Genomic DNA, 16054 nt, shown 5'->3' with positions numbered 1-16054 from the left:
GAAGGGGAGGGCCCTTTCACTGCAGGCCATTGAGGACCCGCTAATGATACGGAGCAGGTGGCCCGAGGTGCTGATCGTGTGGTCCGCCATTCTGCCTCGCAGGGTCTGGAGGGTGGCATGGAATCCAGCTGGGATTGAAAGGGCCAGGCGCAAGGCTAACAGGGCAATTAAGAAGGCACTCTGTCAAGGCCTGGGCATTTATTTGCCGCACTCTGCGATAAGAGTTAAGGTGGCGGACCTGTATCGGCAGGATGGTGTGCACCTGTCTGTGAAGGGTAAGAGGGCCTTTTTACATGAATTGCGGCTGGGGCTTCAGTTGGCTTTAGGCCAGCTGGTGGGCGCAATTGCCTAAGCTGAGGCTTGGAATTGTGGTGGCAGGATTTTTATTGGTTAGTTAGGTAACTGGTGAGCACCCTCGGGTTATTCCCTGTTTCAGGGAATGTGGCAGGATGGAATGGCAGATGGGCTGTACGGCTCTCTGCTGGGATGCCCACTATAGGGTTCCTTTCTCTGGCAGGCTGCTCTGGAATATGGCGCCTGGCCGGCGGAGGGCATACCTGGCCTTTGCCAGCCAGTATTAATCGGCTTCTGCCAGGGGCTGGTGGCTCACGCTGCTGGACAGGGAAGGGTCAGGGGTTTCCCTTGGCCTGTCCGGCTAGTTAGGTTGTCCCATGCTGTTTTATGTTCAATAAAGTTCCCTGTTTGTTTACCCATATACTGTGTTTGTATCATTCTTCCGACTGGGGGGGGGGCAATGCAGCCCCTTCCCGCCTGCGCCGCTTTACAGCGGCTTAGGGCAGGGCCGTTTTTGCCTCCCTGGATGGAGTCGAAGCAAACAAGCCTCCCTCATCCAGGGATGTCAGGGGGCCCTGGATCGTGGCTTATAAGCCTGGACACGCCTCCTGTGGTGCAGTTTCGTCCAGGCTTTTGTCAGCCCACCCTCCCTCCCAGCAATAGTACAGGCTTCTCCGGTCGCCGTGTTGTACGGGGCCAGGTAGGAATTTTTTCATCTCAATGATTGGCACTGGTTGGGATGTGTTTTGCTTACCTTGTACTGTTTGCAGAGTTGGGTTCTTTTTGTTTTAATTGGTAACTTTGGGCAGGATTTTTATTGGTTAGTTAGGTAACCGGTGAGTACCCTCGGGTTGTTCCCTGTTTCAGGGAATGTGGCGGGATGGAATGGCAGATGGGCTGTACGGCTCTTTGCTGGGATGCCCGCTATAGGGTTCCCTTCTCTGGCAGGCTGCTCTGAAATATGGTGCCTGGCCAGCAGAGGGTATACCTGGCCTTTGCTGGCCTGGCATTAGCTGGTATTAATAGGCTTCTGCTGGGGGCTGGGTGGCTCACGCCGCTGGACAGGGAAGGGTCAGGGGTCTCCCTTGGCCTGTCCGGCTAGTTAGGTTGCCCCATGCTGTTTTATGTTCAATAAAGTTGCCCTGTTTGTTTACCTATATACTGTGTTTGTCTCATTCTTCCGACTGGGGGGGGCAATGTATGGCTGTGAGAGCTGGACCATAAGGAAGGCTGAGTGCAGAAGAACAGATGCTTTTGAGCTGTGGTGCTGGAGAAGAATCTTGAGAGTCCTTTATGTGGACCAACATCATAAAGATTGTTTTTTAATTAATATGTGTGTATGGCTTCCTTTTTTAAATTCTGCAAAATTTGTTCATTCTGAGAACAGGGCAGCCTCCCTAAAATATATTGTAAGTGGTTTGCTTCTTATGCTTATTTTTGGACATTATGTAAATAATGAATTCTAAATAAGTCTGGTCTATTATTGGTATCACTAAATTGTGAGGAACTGCATCACTAGATATATCTCTTGCAAAATCTTGTATTGTTTGCTGATAACAGAATATGTCCAAAAATGTATATATTTAAAACAAGTTTTCCATTACTGCATCTTCAACATGTACCACTTAATGTTCTGCAGAACCCTTTTTTTATAATTTACGGTCCTAAATCAATGCTAGCGATTTTTTTTTTTTAAATAGACAATTTAGTTTAGGAAGGACAACTAAGTAATCTCTTAAATATGATTCTGCTAATACTCTGAGGTGGGGGACATTGCTCGTGTTTTCTTATTAATGACCATTCAAAAGTTTTTTCAGTTATAATGATAGCTGTACATATTCATTGTGACAGTGCACCCTTCTAGTGTTCACACGTCTCTAGTAGCAATGAATAACATTTAAATCCCAACTCCACAGATATTACTCTTATTCTAATCTGAAATCTTATATTTAGCTGGTTTGATGTATTTGAACATGAACATAAAACATAGGTTTTATTTGATTTTTCTTCTGACACAATGTGCACTGCCTGTTATTCTTTGTTTATAGGATCTCTTTATTTAATTTCTATTCAGCTATCCCTCACTGTTGTCATGTGCTGACTACAGAGGGATCAAAAGTCCTTACTCAGAGTTAATAGTGTTATATCGTATTATCTATTAAAGAGTGAACATCTTTTAATATACCTTTTTGTAGATCCGTGTGGCACTCTGAATTCTTCAAATTTTGTTGGTTTTTAGACCTCTGAAAAAAGGAAACATTGCTTCTCTTTTGATTCTCAGCCATTTCCTTTTCAGAAGGACATCATGTGAAGAGTGTCAGTGTCATCAGGCCCTTAGAGTTCATGCAGCCAGATCTTTTCTCTTCCACTTTAGCAGATGGAACTCCCTAGGAAAAGAACTGCACAGCAAGCTATTTGGCAACCTCCTTGAATCTTCCTCACCAAACACTTGAAGGGTGATGTGGCATATTTTTTTTTCCATACACATGATGTCAATGGCTGCTTCAATCTGTCACCCTGTTTCCCACTCATTCTATTCATTTCCTTTTGCTCTTTCATTCCCCATATTTTTGTCTTGGATGAACTGGTTACTATATTACGTCAGTCTGATCCCAGAGTAGAATTTTCCATCTGTGTATGAGAATATATACTTTTGGTTTAATGCAGTGCTTTTGGTAACAGATGAACCTGATTACCTGCGTTCACAACATGAATATACAGCCCTGATCCCCCCCCACCCCACCCCACCCCCGAAGGGCCTATTATAAACTTGGAAAGTTTTCTCAGACGGGGAATGTAGTGCTTTTTCAGGCCTTGTAGAGGGTAATATGAAGAGAAAGAAAAGCCAATGCCTGCATAGTATGTGCATTAACGAGCTTGTTTCCAAATTTCCCAGTGCATTTCAAATATAAATGTTCTTCAATGGAAATTACTGAAGATATAAGAAAGGAATCTAGATCAATTTCCTCCAGTTTTCTCCAGAATAAATGCATTTATTTAAGAGCTGGACAATTGTAAGTTCCTGTGAACAAATTGTTTTATATAAATAAATGGATAAATGAATTTGTCATAAGAACATAAGATAAGCCATGCTGGATCAGGCCAATGGCCCATCCAGTCCAACACTTTGTGTCACACTGTGCCCCAGACACAAGAACAGAAGAGAAGCCATGTTGGATCAGGCCAGCGGCCCATCCAGTCCAACACCCTGTCACACAGTGGCCAAAACCCAGGGGCCATTAGAAGGTCCAGCAGCAGGGCCAAAACTCCAGAAACCCTCCCCCATATCCCCTCCAAGCACCAAGAAAGAACATCACTGCCCCAAACATAAGTATGTAAGAGAAGCCATGTTGAATCAGACCAGTAGCCCACCCAGTCCAACACTCTGTGTCATACAGTGGTCGAAACTGTCTATGCTTGCAGCTGTGCATTCCATGTGTTAATCACCCTTTGGATGAAGAAGTACTTCCTTTTATCAGTTCTAACCCGGCTGCTCAGTAATTTCATTGAATGTCCACGAGTTCTCATATTGTGAAAAAGGGAGAAAAGTACTTCTTTCTCTATCTTCTCTATCCCATGCATAATCTTGCAAACCTCTATCATGTCACCCCTCAGTCAATGTTTCTCCAAGCTAAAGAGCCCCAAGCATTTTAACCTTTCTTCACAAGGAAAGTGTTCCAACTCTTTAATCATTCTAGTTGCCCTTTTCTGCACTTTATCCAATGCTATAATATATTTTTGAGGTGCAGTGACCAGAATTGTACACAATATTCCAAATGAGGCCACACCATCGATTTATATAGGGGAATTAATTTTATTTACTTAACTTAATTTATGAATTTGTAATTTAATTGTATTTTAACTGTATTTATTGTATTAACTGTATTTTATTGTAATCGTGGTATGTACCACGTCTTGTGAGCTGCCCTGAGCCTGCCTCGGCGGGGAGGGCGGAATATAAATAAAAATTTATTATTATTATTATTATTATTATTATTATTATTATTATTATTATTATTATTATTATTATACTGGCTAATTTGTTTTCAATTCTTTTCCTAATAATTCCCAGCATGGTGTTGGCCTTTTTTATTGCAGTCACACACTGTCTCGACATTTTCAGTGAGTTATCTACCATGACCCCAAGATCTCTCTCTTGGTCAGACTCTACCAGTTCACACCCCATCAACTTGTATTTCTAGTTAGAATTTTTGGTCCCAATGTGCATCACTTTGCACTTGGCCACATTGAACCTCATTTACCACATTGACGCCCACTTCCCAGATTCAACAGATCCCTTTGGAGCACCTCACAAACCTCTCTGGTTCTCACCACCCTGAACAATTTAGTGCCATCCTCAGGTGTCCTTTTGTAGAAAAAAAAGATGGTGGAGCTTATCTAGGGATTGTTATGCAGCTGCACCTACTATTCAGTGGACAAGGTGGGAAGGAGGAGGTGGAACTGTCAGAAAGGTTCAGGAGCTGCACTCCTGTGAGCTCCCGCTGAATCAGAGGCCTCATCATCCTCCAACTTAGCCACTTCACTGCTTACTCCCAACTCCAAATCAATTAACAAGTTAAAAAGAATCGGACCCAGTACTGAGTCCTGTGATACCCAACTGCTTACCACCCTCCACTCTGAAAATTGCCCATTTATACTCACTTTCAGTTTCTATTAAGTAGACATTTTTTGACCCACAAGAGGACCTGTCCTTTTATCCCATGATTCTTGAACTTACTAAGGAGCCTTTGATGAGGAACTTTATCAAAAGCTTTCTGGAAGTTAAAGTAAACAACATCTATTGGGACCCCTTTGTCCACATGTTTGTTCACCCTCTCAAAGAACTCTAACAGGTTAGTGAGACAAGACCTTCCCTTACAGAATGCATGCTAAGTCTTCCTCAATAACTTTTGTTCATCAGTGTGCTTACTCATTCTGTCCTTGATAATGGTTTCTACCAACTTTTCCGGTGTTGAAGTCAGACTGACTGGCCTGTAATTTCCCAGATCTCCTCTGGAACCCTTTTTAAAGATGGGGGTGACATTTGCTACCTTCCAGTCCGCAGGAACGGAGGCAGATTTCAATGAAAGATTACATATTTTTGTCAGGAGATCCACAAGTTCACCTTTGAGTTCTTTCAGAACTCTTGGATGTATGCCATCCGGTCCTGGTGACTTATCAGCTCTTGAGTTGTCAGACTATGTTGCTTGCTAATGGATGAATTCCCCCCTCCCTTGTACAACTGGAAAATGGGCTCAGCAAACCTAATCCGTTTGCTCCCCAAAATGGCAAAATATCAGTTTATCCTAACCCAATTCTGAGCACAACATCTATTGGGTCCTTTTTGTCCACATGTTTGTTCACCCACTCAAAGAACTCTAACAAGTAAGTGAGACAAGATCTTCCCTTACAGAACACATGCTAAGTCTTCCTCAATAACTTTTGTTCATCAGTGTGCCTACTCATTCTGAATTTGAACATTACTCAAACATTTGAACTACTCAAACAGAATTTGAACATTAAGGTCTGAACATCATTGATCATGTACTCATGAGCCTGGTATCATACCCTGCAAACGTGTTCAGAGTGAAATGGGGAATTTGCTTGCCTATTTGTGTAGGGAGAGGAATACCAGAATCTTTTAGCTAGATAAGTGGCTGAGAGCATTGAGTTTTAGGAGGAAAAAAAATAAGAGACCTGATTTAAAGGTTTAAAAGGAATATGGAGTTTATTGAGGGATTTGGTACAATAGTTGGGAGAACTTATCCTAAGCAAATACCAAATCAAAGAAGATAAATGGTGCATTCTTTATCCTAACAATATAACAGCATCAACAACTGAATATCAGAGTTGCTCCAAGATGGAGCAGGAGTTATTTTACAAGCTAAAGGCAAAAATGTGAGAAAATGGGTGATAGAATCTGTTGGGACAGAGGCATGAGGCCTAAATAGCAGAGAGGAACAAGGTGCCAGCTCTCTGTGCAGTGCAGGTTGGAAAATAAAGGGAGATAGATCAAGATGGGCTGTAAGGATACCTGTCATAGTCTGCATTGAAATCAGGATGAAAGGAAGAAGGATCCAGTGTGTTGGGAGCAGTGTTCCCTCTACGCTGAGTTAGGTGAGCTAACTCACAGTTTTGTAGCTTCTGGCTCACACCTTTTTCTCTTAGCTCAGGGCAAACTAATTTATACAATAGCTCACAACTTTAATGCCAGTAGCTTACAAAGTAAAATTCTTGCTCACAGGATTCCAGAGTTTAGAGGGAGCATTGGTTGGGAACTTGAGCTGCAGTGCATATTGTAGCCTGAATCAGACTCAGATAACTGACTTTAAAGTCAATTATTATTAAATACTGGGTTCAAGACACATGGCAGTGAAACAGCTCTGCTTTATTAAGTGAAAATTAGCAACAAGACTGAGCACCCAGGGCCAACAGCCCTGCTTTTATGCATGCAAATGACCCCACCCAAATCCCATCAACCCTTAACTATAAGTACAGGTACTGGCCATTGACTCCTGACTGGCCATCTCCCAGAGTCCAGGTGGCTACTGTTCTGGAGCCTCAAGCTTAGCAAAGTCTCTGGTAGCATATCCATGAATGTTCCAGTATCAATGCATAACAGTTATACTGTTTTGTGCCCATAGAATAGCATGAATTCTTTTCAGGAAACAAAAGATTGCAACAGAGGATAAAGGAACACTCAAGAGTTGCACGAGTTGCATCAGGAGACAGCTATAGAACTGATTAAATTACTGAGGAAGGGTAGCAGGAAAGAGGTTTTTGTTTTAATTATGTCTCAGAATTATGTCTGTGTCATATATTCAGAGGGAACTTTGGAACAATTGGAAGATGTGAATTTGTGGCTCCTGATGTCACAAGGCACTAAATGTCTAGATTGTGTTAATGGTCAGTGATTGCATATCATGCAATAGGCAATAATTGAAGATAATTGCTTTTATCTTCTTGACACTCACATACACACACTAATTTCTCCTGAAAGGCTTCTTTGACAGCTGTTGCTGCAAGATCCATTGTGACACACAAATATGATGATTGCTCCCCATCCTCTGTGCTTGCCTCTTGGAGCTGGGACTTGTTCACCATTTTACACATGCAGAACATATATTCAGGATTCTCAAATTATAGGTTCTGAAGCTTTGTCTTGGTGAACTTTCCCATGTTACAAAAATAGTTGCTGGGGCTTTCTGTAATGTAGCAAAAACAAAACAGGGCTGATCATCGACTTGTATTTCAGCCTATACTTAAGTAAAGTGAATGGAAGCAGTCGAGCTGAATGAGGCCACAATGTGCTTTGGAATACTCTAGGGAATTAAGAAGCTTCTAAAAATAGTTACCTTGTATTTACCTCAGCATTGATATACAATGTAAGGAACAGATCTACTAAATTGCGCTGCCTGTAAAATGTACCATAAAAAGTTAGGGTTTAGATACAATCCATATCTCTATATGGAAGCATACCCACCACATACTATTACTACAGTTAAAGAGGGAATGGAACTTAGTGGAATCCCACATATGGTAATCCATGCTATTCTTGACAGCACCCCACAAAGAAAAAGTACCAGAACTTTACAGAACAAGTACTTCAGCTCTTTTGGAGAACACTTATTGATCCATTCTGTTGCAATATAAACAGGTTATTTCTTGTCTTTCTCCAGAAAAATGAGGTTAGGCAGCCAATGAGAAGCCATTTCTATAGTAAATATGTAGAACTGGTCCTTTTATCATCTATTTATCATCTACCTATACCTCAGGATGATTACAGTATGAGGTACTTTTACTCAAGTCCCATGAAGAAGGAAGATCTGACTCTCTTTCTGTCACAACTTGTCAGTGCAATCCTAAGAACACTTTCCTGGGAGTAAGCCCCACTGAACAGACCTTAGCAGAATTCAGAGCAGACCTGCTTAGGATTGCTCTCTGTATCTAGCTGACGTTTTCCCAACCTGCTAGAAAGATCACAGATGAAAACTGTCTTGCTTCCGTACCAAATATGAAAGGGGAAAAGAGCTGTTTAGATTATTCTGTATCTTACAAAGTTTCGTGAGGACACATTTTCTGAATGGGTTCTCATCTTTCTTAAAATGCCATACGGAATATCAAGTATTCTTTTAAATAAAATCAAAGTCGAACAATGCATAATAAGCTGTGCACAATTCTTTCGTCATCACAGACCACATGGGTTTTGCTCTCATGGTTACTATGATATCGTTATAGTCCCTTAGTGTGGGTTATGCTTCTACTGCTCGCTTTGTACGTCAGTTATTAATACCTACTCAAAACATTTTTCACCCACAAATTCCATCCTTGTGTTCCCTCTTATATGCATGTATTATAACATTTCTAAAAAAGCTCTGTTGGCAAAATGAACAGTTATCTTGCAGATGTCCAAAGAAAAGTACCTGTACCTGACTGAGCTGGACTGCTAATTGCCAACAACAAATGAATGGGATGTGCTTACTAACTAAGCAAAGCAGGTGGGAATATTTATGTACACCAGAAATTTAGCTGTGCTTTGTGCCAGAACAAACAGGAGCATATTTTTACTGAAGCAACAAACAAAACTAAACAGAGAGTTTATAAGGGTACATTATACTGCTTCTACAAAGACAAAAAGCTTTTATTTATTTTTTTAAAGTCATGGCTGCTGTATTATCAGCTATGCAAGCATCATCTTTTGTGCTACTTTATACCTCTGAACACATTATCACAAGTGTGAGTTGACTTGGGTTCTGGCCAAAGGAAGGTAGATGGGTAGCAGCAATGGCTGGAGGCATCCAGGAAGTTGGCCTCAGATGGCACTTCCAGTAGAGTAACTACCTCCATCCTATATTAATATTAGTCTCCTCTCCATCTCTTTCCTTCTATTGCATCCATCTCTTTCCCCATTATCAAAAATTATAAACTCCTTGAGGTAGCATGTATATGAGTTATCTTGTAAAGCACTGAATGCATTTACGACACAAGATTTAATAAAACTGCTGCGCCGCCTCGATCCAGGTGCCTCCGGAGATCGTCCATGAGAGCGACCAAGACTGTCTCTGTCCCATGACCCGGGCAGAAGCTGGACTGGAATGGATCTAAGGCGGAAGCATCCTCCAGAAACCTCTGCAGCTGCAGCACAACAGCCCTCTCAATAACTTTGCCCAAAAAGGGCAAATTTGAGACCGGCCGGTAGTGTGCCAATTCGGTCGGGTCTGATGTAGCCTTTTTAGGAGAGGGCAGATCACTGCCTCCTTCAGAGGGGCAGGAAAGCGGCCCTCTGAAAGAGATCTATTTATGATGTCCCATATAGGACATCTTAACTCCTCCAGGCAGGCTTTAATAAGCCAGGAGGGACATGGGTCAAGATCACAAGTTGTTGCACGTGCAGCAGAGAGGACTCTGTCAACTTCCCCCAAGCTGAGCGGGTCGAAGTGATCCAGGATCAAACTGGAAGGCAGGCACGGAGCCTCGAGTATACATACTGAATCCAATATGGCAGGGCAGTCACGGCGGAGCGATTGGACTTTATCTGCAAAATATTTCGCAAAATCCTCACAGCCTATCTCTAATTCCTTAACATTTGGTTTGCCCTGTGGCAATGTAGTAAGTGTTCGAATTATCCTAAATAATTGTGCCGGGTGCGAATTTGCAGACGCAATCTTAGCCGCAAAGTACATTTTCTTTGTGGCCTTGACTGCCATCTCATAGGATCTCATACATTCCCTATAAGATGCTCTGAAGACTATAACTGAATAGTCCCTCAAAATACTTGATTAAGGATTCCTTGTTTATTACCTTCCTGATAGATCTCCAGCAGGAGTTGTACAATTGTACATTTAGATGTTACTGGAACATTGCTGCTGTGACAGCCTCCAAATGATTTCAGTGACTCATGCTGCAGCTTTCTGTAAGGTTCATAAAAGCTCAATGAATAAGCAAGAAAAAAGAATTCTAAAAGCCAGGTAGTAAAAGTTTCTTGCCTGGGGAGGGCCATCACCTTTCATACATGGGGAATTAACAAAGAAATGTCCCCCAAATTGCCAAGAGCTAAAAATATGTAGTGCCACACCATTGGCACTGAATAAAGCACTGTGGCATCATAGTACCTGAATCTACATACACTTTATAACATACAATTTATAGGTTTATTAAATTTATACCCGGCCCTCCCTGCCGAGGCAGGCTCAGTACAGCTTACAGCAATAATCATAATAACAATAAGAAACTAACACATTAGTGCATCATCATAATAAAATCAATTAAAATTTAAAACAATTTAAAACAGTTGGTGCTAATAACATTATGGTGTTATTCAGGTTGGATTACATCAGTATTTCTTGAATTCCTCCCGCTGTTATAAGTCAAAGTCAGCTGAAAGCAAGCCGGAAGAGTGTGGTCTTACAAGCCTTGTGGAACTGTGTGAGGTCCTGCAAGGCTCTAGCCTCTTCCGGCAGCTGGCTCAACCAGTAGGGGGCTGCTAATGAGAAGGCACAATCCCTGTTGGCCATCAGTCTTGCCTCTCTCAGCCTGGGGATCACTAAAAGATGTTGAGTTCCCGATCATAGTACCCTCTGTGGAACATGTGGGGACAGACGGTCCCTCAGATAAGCAGGTCCTTGGTCATAAAGGGCTGTGAAGGTAATGACCAGCACCTTGTAGTGAATCCGGTATACTATTGGCAGCCAGTTCAGTTCTTGCAGCGCCGGCTGTATGTGCTCCCACCTGGGCAGCTCCAATAACAGCCTGGCCACCACATTCTGCACTAGCTGTAGTTTCCAGATTTATGACAAGGACAGCCCCATGTAGAAGGCATTACAGTAGTCCAATATTGAGGTGACCGTTGCATGGATCACAGTTGCCAGGTCACTACGGTCAAGGAAAGGAGCCAACTGTTTCACCCTCCTAAGATGGAAAAAGGCAGATTTCGCTGTTGCTGCTATCTGAGCCTCCATTGTCAAGGAGGACTTCAGTAGCACCCCCAAGGTTTTGACCTTGTGCGCCGTTGTCAATGGCATACCCTCACAAGTTGGTAGGGGAATTCCCCTGCTCAGATGGCCATGACTCAGGCAAAGCATCTCTGTCTTCATCGGATTCAGCTTCAGGCAGCTCAGTTTAAGACATCTAGCCACAACTTGGTCCAAATTTTCTGGGACATCGTCAGATCGGCCATCCATCAGTAGATAGAGCTGGGTGTCATCAGCATACTGGTGGCAACTCAGCCCATACCTCTGGGCAATCTGGGCAAGGGGTTGCATATAGATGTCAAACAGCATCCGGGATAGAACCGCCCCCTGAGGCACACCACAGTTAAATGTGTGTCTCTGAGATGATTCTCTCCCAATTGATATCCTTTGTCCCCGACCGCAAAGGAAAGAGGAAAGCCATTGTAAGGTCAACCCCTGGATCCCTGAGTCAGCAAGACGGTGGGTCAGCAACTGATAGTCGACCATATTGAATGCAGCCAATAGGTCTAACAACATCAGCTGCCTTGATCCAGATGCCACTAGAGGTCATCCACCAGGGCGACCAAAACTGTCTCCATCCCATGGCCTGGATGGAAGCTGGACTGGTGGAAATCTAGGATGGAAGCATCCTCCAGAAAGCTCTGTAACTGTAGCAATACTGCCTAAAAAGGGTAAATTCAAGTCCGGCCAGTAATGTGCCAATTCGGCCAGATCTAGAGCAGACTTTTTCAAGAAAGGGTGGACCACTGCCTCTTTAAGAGACGTTGGAAAAAGCCCTTCCGAGAGAGATCTGTTTACGATATCCTGTATAGGATAGCAGAGCTCTCTCTGGCAAGCTTTGATCAGCCAGGATGGACAAGGGTCCAGATCACATGTTGTTGGGTGCACAGTAGAGAGGATTCTGTCAACTTCCTTCAGACTGAGCGATTTAAAATTATCCAAAGCTGGTTCGGAAGACAGGCATGGAACCTCAAGTTTGCGTACTATTTCAACTGCGGTGGGAAGGTCGTGGCAAAGTGACGAGATCTTGTCTGTGAAGAAATTGGCAAAAGTCTCACAGCGAATATCCAATTCCCTGAGATTTGGTCTGCCTTGCAGCAGTGTTGTAAACGTCCACATTATACTAAACCATTGTGCCAGGTGCAAAGTCATAGACACAATCTTGGTCGCAAAGTAAGCTTTCTTTGTGGCTTTGACTGCCATCTCATAGGACCTCATAAACTCTCTATAAGATGTTCTAGTCGCTTCGTCTTGTGTCTGTCACCACTGCCTCTCGTTTCATCAGCCACAATTCCGGGGTATACCATGATGCTTGCTTAGAACAGGGTCACAGAGGGCACTGTGGTGCAGTCTCATCAATGGAGATTGTACCTGGAGAGTCGGCCATGCCAAGGTCATCTAAAGAATTGCCAGGGGGCCAGGGATCCCTTTCCTCACTGCAACTTCCATCCCACACAACTTTAGTCCACATTATTCCCTTGATCCCTGACATAGCCTTTTCAGTAGTCCCTTCTTTTTTACTAAGGGAAGATGTGGTAAACTCCAACCCAGATAATTGTATGTTTTAGTTTATTTATTACGTTAAGCTTATATCCCACCCTCTCCACAAGCGGACTCAGGGCGGCTCACAACATCACATTACTTCCATTAAAAACCAAGAAAACATATAAAACATATTTAAATTATTTAAAACATTTCATGGTGCTGTATTAATACAGTACAGTATAGCGGTTCTGAAAGTTCAATGATGACCATCAGTACTCTGCATGGTGCTCTATATGATGTCCAGTGGCAGCTCTCTCTTGGTTAAATGTCGAAGGCCTGTCAGAACAATTTGGTCTTACAGGCCCTGCGGAAGGTAGACAAATCTCGCAGGGCCCTTATGGACTACGGGAGAGCATTCCAGAGTTCTGGTGCTGCCACTGAGAAGGCTCTGGCTTGTGTCGTACGCAACCTGGGTTCTTTTGGTCCAGGGATGGACAATAGATTTTTCGTTCCTGCACGCAGTGCTCTCTGGGGAATATGCGGAGAAAGGCGGTCCCGCAGATAGACAGATCCCTGACCATAAAGGGCTTTAAAGGTCAACACCAACACCTTGAAACGAACTCGGAACACAACAGGAAGCCAGTGCAGCTCTTTCAGCACTGGCTGAATGTGTTCCCATCGAGGGAGTCTCATTAACAGCCGCGCCGCAGCGTTCTGCACTAGCTGTAGTTTTTGAGTTAGCGTCAAGGATAGCCCCATGTAGAGAGCGTTACAGTGATCTATTCTTGAGGTGAACATAGCATGGATCACCATTGCTAAGTCGTTGTGCTCCAGGAACGGGGCCAGCTGCCGTGCCCACTGAAGGTAGAAAAAGGCGGATCTAACTGTGGCCGCTATCTGGGCCTCCACTGTAAGGGAGGACTCAAGCAGCATGCCCAAGCTCCTGACTTTAGGGGCCGGTATTAATGGCACCTCGTCAAGAGCCGGCAGATGAACCCCTCCCCCTGGACCACCCCAGCTCAGATAGAGAACCTCCGTCTTCATTGGATTCAATTTCAGTCGGCTCAACCTGAGCCATGAAGCCACAAAGCCACGGCTTGAAGGGCCAGGTCTAGATTTTCCAGGATATGTTCGGACTGGCTGCCCATCAATAGATAGAGCTGGGTGTCATCTGCATATTGATGACAACCCAGTCCATACTTCCTGACAATCTGGGCAAGGGGGCGCATATAGATATTAAATAGCATCGGGGATTGGACTGCTCCCTGTGGCACCCCACAACTGAGAGACTGCCTCTGGGATGCTTCGTCCCCTATCACCACCCTTTGTCCCCGATCTTGGAGAAAGGAGGTCAACCACTGTAAGGCGGACCTCTGAATCCCCACATCGGCAAGGCGTCTAGTCAGTAGCTGATGGTCAATTGCTTCAAAGGCAGCTGACAGATCTAATAACAACAGCACCACTGAGCCGCCCTGATCCAGAGGTCATCTATGAGAGCGACCAGAACCGTCTCCGTCCCGTGACCTGGTCGAAAGCTGGACTGGAATGGATCCAGTGCGGAAGTGTCCTCCAGGAATCCCTGTAGCTGAGTTGCCACCGCCCGCTCTATAACCTTACCCAAAAAGGGAAGGTTTGATACCGGCCGATCATTTGCCAATACGACCGGATCTGCAGATGGTTTTTTTAAGAGGGGACGGACCACTACCTCTTTAAGAGGTGTGGGAAAGATCCCTTCTACCAGGGATCTGTTGACAATACCTTGTAGTGGGTCACGTAGCCACATCTGGCTAGCTTTTATAAGCCAGGACGGGCACGGATCCAACCTACAAGTTGTAGGGCGTACAGCCAGAAGGATCCTGTCGACTTCCTCCAGGCTGAAAGTGGGCTGAAAGAATCCAAAATTGGACCAGAAGACGCACTCGGTGCCCCAAGTTCTTTTATTATATCAACTATGGAGGGAAGGTCGCGTCAGAGCGACAAGACCTTAACTGCGAAAAAACTCGCAAAAGCCTCACAGCCTATTTCCAATTTTCTAATATTTTGTTTACCCTGTGATAGAATTGTTAGTGACTGAATTATACTAAACGATTGTGCTGGGCGTGAGGTCGCAGATGCTATTCTGGATGCAAAATAGGTCTATTTTGCAGCCTGAACTGCCATCTCATAGGTCCGCATAAATGACCTATAGCATGTTCTTGTAGCTTCGTTGCGAGTATGTCGCCATCGTCTCTCTAGTCGTCTTAATCGCTGTTTCATTGATCGCAACTCCATGGTATACCATGGAGCAGATCATGAACGAGGATAAAGAGGATGTCAAGGAGCGATCTCGTCAATGGCCGTGGAGAGTTGGTTGTTCCAAATCTCCACTAGCTCATCCAGCAAGTCACCAGAGGGCCAGGGATCCCGCATGGCCATTTGAAGTCACAAAGGGTCCATCTGTCTACGCGGGTGAGCTAAAACTTGCTCACCGCCTAAACGGGAAAGGGGTGGTATGTCCACACAAGCCTTCAAGGCCTGGTGGTCAGACCATGGCACTGCCTCGGCAGAAATCTGATCCACTACAACTCCCGCTGCAAAGATCAGGTCTAGTGTGTGCCCAGCCTGGTGCGTGGGCACTGTTATATATTGGGAGAGTCCTAGTGCTGCCATGGAAAGCACTAGGTCCGTCACCCGAGTGGAAGCCGCATCCTCGGCATGGACGTTGAAGTCACCCAGACTATAAGTCGAGGATGCTCCAATGCCCAGCCTGCTACAGCCTCCATCAGCGAAGACAGCGAAGACAGAAGTCCTTTGCCTAGATCGGGGTGCTTGGGAAGGGGAAATACCTCTCCCGGTCTTCGACGGGGCGCTGCTGAAAGCGGCGTGCCGGGTCAGAAGTCTAGGAGTTTTACTGGAGCCTTCATTATCATGGAGGCCCAGATAGCAGCCACTGCCAAGTCAGCCTTTTTCCATCTGAGGCGGCAAGGCAGCTGGCTCCCTTCCTAGAGCGTCAGGATCTGGCAACGGTGATTCATGCAACGGTCACCTCGAGACTGGATTACTGTAATGCCCTCTACATGGGGCTGCCTTTGTACCGAACCCGGAAACTGCAGCTGGTGCGGAACGCGGCGGCTAGATTGCTGTTGGGGCTCCCAAAGTGGGAGCACATATGGCCGGGGCTGCGCGAACTGCACTGGCTGCCAGTTGTATACCGGATTCGCTACAAAGTGCTGGTTATTACCTTTAAAGCCCTATATAGCTGAAGACCTGCCTACCTTAGGGACCGTCTCTCCCCATATGAACCCCAGAGAGCACTGAGGTCAGCT

This window comes from Heteronotia binoei, chromosome 21, assembly GCF_032191835.1.
Source record: "Heteronotia binoei isolate CCM8104 ecotype False Entrance Well chromosome 21, APGP_CSIRO_Hbin_v1, whole genome shotgun sequence".
NCBI classification, from domain to species: Eukaryota; Metazoa; Chordata; class Lepidosauria; order Squamata; family Gekkonidae; genus Heteronotia; species Heteronotia binoei.
Note: the sequence above shows the minus strand (reverse complement) of the source record.